This window comes from Crocodylus porosus, unplaced genomic scaffold, assembly GCF_001723895.1.
Source record: "Crocodylus porosus isolate Cpor-Errol unplaced genomic scaffold, CroPor_comp1, whole genome shotgun sequence".
Taxonomy (NCBI): domain Eukaryota; kingdom Metazoa; phylum Chordata; order Crocodylia; family Crocodylidae; genus Crocodylus; species Crocodylus porosus.
Genome location: NW_017728911.1, coordinates 20,197,595 through 20,202,304, shown reverse-complemented (window position 1 = coordinate 20,202,304; position 4,710 = coordinate 20,197,595).

Here is a 4,710-nt window from a genome sequence, read left to right as displayed (position 1 = left end):
CTATTCAGCCTTGTTCATATGAACTTAAAGATTAATCTTTCACAGCTATCACTGTTGCAGTTCTTTTTTATGTTCTTGATCAGGTTAAAATGCTTTAATACTGTGATTAAGCTTGAAAGTTGTCCATTTTTAAAACAAAATGAATTGGATAAGGACTTCTACTTTTTTTCAACATTCAGGAATAATATAAAGTGAAGGTGCCTTGAAAAATTAACAGTGTCTGTACTAAACCAAAACGCCTCCAAAACAGCTTATGTTAGAAAATATTCTGAAACTGTACTTTGCTCTGATGTGTCTAAACTGGGCATATACTTTTAGATTTGATTTTTGTATGTTCCTCAGCATTGTTTAGGGATAGCATTCTTTGTTTAAAAATATCTATATCTAAATATCATAAAAGGCATAGGAGTTTTCTAGAAGTAGTGGACATGCATTCTTTAAGAAATGCTGGCTAGTGGGTGCTGAAAAAGCAATCTTACGAACTGTAAAAATCCTAGGGTCCCTGGTGGTAGTTAGTTGGGAATTCTGTTTGTTAAACTAAAATCAGTCATACTTCCTTCCATATGAAATGGTGACAACTGTATCGGGCAAGTTTTCAACTGTCACAATGATAAAAGGTCTTCCTGTTCCACTGACTTATGATCCTATTGTCATGATGTAAACTACACTGAAACTTGACTAGTTCTAACAAATTTCTAACATGTTGGACAGTATATTCACAATATTATTCAAGACCATTTATTGAAGATAGGTATTTAGTCAAGTGTGTCACTATAAATGTTGTCAAGTTCTGTATCTGTAACTAACTGGGTGACAAAAGTCACTTCACTTTTAGTATCAAATAGAAGTGGACTTTTTGGGGGTAATGTGAAATTTAAATAATTTTTACTCATTGTGCTGTTTTTTGAATTGCACTGTATGAAATGCTACAATGTTGCCCCATTATGCCATAAAAGTAGAAGCACATTCTAAGGAACTAGACAACTACATTTACAGTGACACACAGTTCAAACGTTGTAAGTGTCAATATCCTTAAAATGATCATAAGTATGGTGAGTTTATATAAACTATGTATAGGTGATGTGAAAGAAGAATGTCTACAACAGATTTATGCATCAGATTTGGAGAAATTTACACTGTAATTGTGCCCACATACGTTCTGTTATAAATCATGGGTTTTTTTAGGTTTGCTCTTCTTTTCTCTGAAAATGAATTTAAACTTGTGGCGTGTGTACAATGACTTTTAAGCTATGAACCTCCAATGAAGATGTAAATACCTAGGTTTATAAGGGTAGAAAAATTAGTGATTTTTTTGTGGTTCATTCTAAATGAACCTATTATAGCTTAGATAGCTATGTAATCTTGCAAGAATGAAAAGGAAGTTGGGACAATTTCTATTAAAACCAAAGATATCTTACATTCACACACTGTTCAGTAGCCAGAAATTATGTGATTGGTCATAAAAAGAGTGTGCTCCTTTTTGTCTTTTGGCTTACAGTATTTTACATAATTTAAGAGGTCTTTGAAAGATGCTGTTCTGAAGTTTGAGTTCATAAATATTTGCTTCCAAACATGAATTAAAAGCTAAGTGTCTTTTCAAGAGATGGTGCTGTACAGATGTGGCCAAAGCATAGTATACATGTAACCTGTCTCAAACTGTATGTTTAAGGTGCCTAATTTATAAAACACCAAGTAACCATTTTGTGTCAAATAATCAAACTGTAAAACTTCCCTTCCATCTGTTTGAAGGTGCTGCATATCCTTCAAATCTGTTCCTATTATTTGTTTGATCAACAGTTATGCAAATTTGCTAGCTGCTGTATATTCTAATCCAGGTGGAAAATGATACACTGGGATGGACTAGGTAATGAAAAATTAGTCTGTTGCCTGTTTGAATAAAGTCTGGCTCCTTAATGGTCCAAATGCAAATCTGTGGCTTAGGATAAAGTGGTCAAGGGTTTTGTTATAATTAAAGTAGCAGACCACCTTGTGCTAGCCCTTGCTAGTGTAACCAGCATAATCCTATTGAAATAAATAGGTGCAGCTCCGTAGACATCCACTGAGCATTTGGCTACCCATTGGCAATCTAAGCAGAGAAAAGTTAGACAGATTGGACATGGAGAATAAACTACTTGGTCTTGAGGATTATCCCTTCAAGTTCGGTTTGAGGCATTTTTGGCAGGGGAGCAGGGAGAAACTTTAATGTTTGCTGCCTTTCGTGCCTGTGGTATACCTTTTCTGGGGATAAATGAAGGTAGGAATCTAGCTTCCAGTGAGTAACCATAAACAGACTCAGAAAGCAGAGCTAACTTCCAGATTTACTGACTTCAAATATATAGTAAAGACTTGAGTATGATGAGTACATATGGTATTGATTTTTGTAATAAATTAGCATATATACTGGGCCTGTTTCCCAAAAGACATGACATTTGCGTGCTTTTTAAGCTTGATTCTTGGTCAAGTCACTTCAGTTTTGAAAATAGGCATTAATCTTGGAAAACAATCCAGTGACCACATGTTTTGTTGTTTATCTTGGGTTCTATCCTCAAGAAAGAGAATCGTGGACTGAACATGTTCCCAAAACCTTTTGTAAACTCTCTTCTTCCAGTTGCACTCTAGAGAAATGGTCTCATTGTCTCCACAGCTTTTTTGGTATGTATAATATTGTTTGTAAGCTACAAACAATGGTCTGTTCAATTTAAATTTCCATGGAGGAAATGCAAATTGAGTATATCAGCATGTCGGCACTCTATGCTGTTGAATTGTAATACAGTAAAATATCTGAAGAATCAAAATACAGTTTGGTTTGGTTTTTTAAAAGTATTCAGAAAGCTGAATCTTGCATGTGCTTCAAGCTATTGCTGGTATTTGTCACGTGCAAAATATTAGTTTAGTGCATGGCAGAAAAGAACACTGGCTAGTATAAAACGTCCATAGTAATAGTAGTAAACTACTGTTAACCCAGTCCAAACATTTAAGCCAGTGGCTAGATATAAAAATCTTAATCACGGTCTGCTGGTTCAAGTTATATGGCAGCACAGGTTGTAGCCTTCCCTAGACATTGCAAACAGTATGTTCCACTACTTTCCATTTCTCCAAGGTGCTTTGTCATGGTGGGATGTGTTAGGCAGGGAGTGGGGTTGGGGGACCAGCTGAGGTGAAACATCTTTTTCAGTACAGCTACCCCTTTAGACACTGACAGAATCCAAGTTTGCAACTTGAAATTGCACAAATACATAGGCATATGAGGATTTGGCTTTTCATCAATAAACATTGATAGACGGTGATTCCACCGCACGGTCTCAGACTGACGGAAAAATATTTCCAGTAGCAATAATCAAAATTAACAGAAAAGTGACTGTAACAAGGAACCCTTACCCCTGTTACTGGACAGTGGAAAAAGAGAGGCAGATGGACAGTGTGGAGAGGTTAAATGGGAAAACAGTGGGTGGCCTGATGACCAGGGATCCTGGTTTTCCCTGATAAAAAAAATCACAAATTCTGTGCTAAAAAATGTCATATTCTCTGTTAACCCCCCCCCCCAAATCTATGATTAAAATAAAAGCGTACCCCCCCACACAGCCCCCTGGTCCTGCTGGTGCCCCTCACATTCTCCCCACTGCCCCCCCAGCTCTGCTGGAGGGGGGTCCCTGGCTGCTAGGGCTACAGGATCCTGGCTCTGGGTCCACAGCCATGCAGGAGGTGGTGGCTGCTGCAGTAGAGTGGAGCCCCCTGCTGTGAGCTTGGGCAGGGGAGACCGGCTCCCTGCTGCTGCATGCACTCTCTAGGGGACAGGGGGGACCCATGACCTCCAGATGTAAGAACGGGGTGGGCTGTGTGCCCGGCTGGGTGCAGCAACTCTGTGGCACTGTGCGGGCTCCCCAGGGGGCAGGAGGGACCCATGCCCCACAATCTGTGCATGGGGCAGGCAAAGGCTGCGAGCTCAGGCTCCCACCCTACTGCCCTATCCTGGGGCCTCCGCAACCCAGCGCACGTAACCCAACACAGCAGGAAACAGCAGGGCTGTATGGAGAAGCACCGCCTGGCTGGGCAGCAGTCCCAGCCCTGACCCCCACGGGAGCTCAATACCTCCCTCCAACCTACTTACCTGCAGAAGCTGCTCTCCAGGCTGTCTGGGGCCATGTGCATGACCTCCTTTCTCCTGCTCCCTCACAGGCCCTGCTCCCTCACAGGCCCCTGCAGGCTGGAACTGTGCCAGCCTGCAGGGAGCTCATCGCAAAACTGTAAAATTTGCAGGCTTCTCCAGTAAAATGAGAAATCTGTGTTTGCCTCCGGTAAAAGGTAAAATCTGAAGCTTACTCGGTTTTTCCATGGGAAACAGAAAACCTGGGTCCTTGCTGATGACACCTGGATTAAGCAATTAGCTGCTGGTTCACAGGTGTCAGAAGTGGGCTGGAGGGAGATAACAGACTACTTAAGCCCATGGGAAGGGGGGCAGGGAGAGAGAGAGGGAGAGTATTTGAGGCTCCAGCCCCATGGCAGCAGGGTCCTGCCTGGGCTGGACCAGCTAAGCTGAATGAACAATGATTTAAAACGGGTATAATTTATGGATATATACTTTTTATGTTTTGACGTGATTTTTTATAAAGCTTTTAACAGTATACCATTATTATCATTGCTAAATTGTCTGCCCCCCACATCCCTAATTTTGCACAATCCTGAAAATGTAAATTGATAAAATCTAAATAA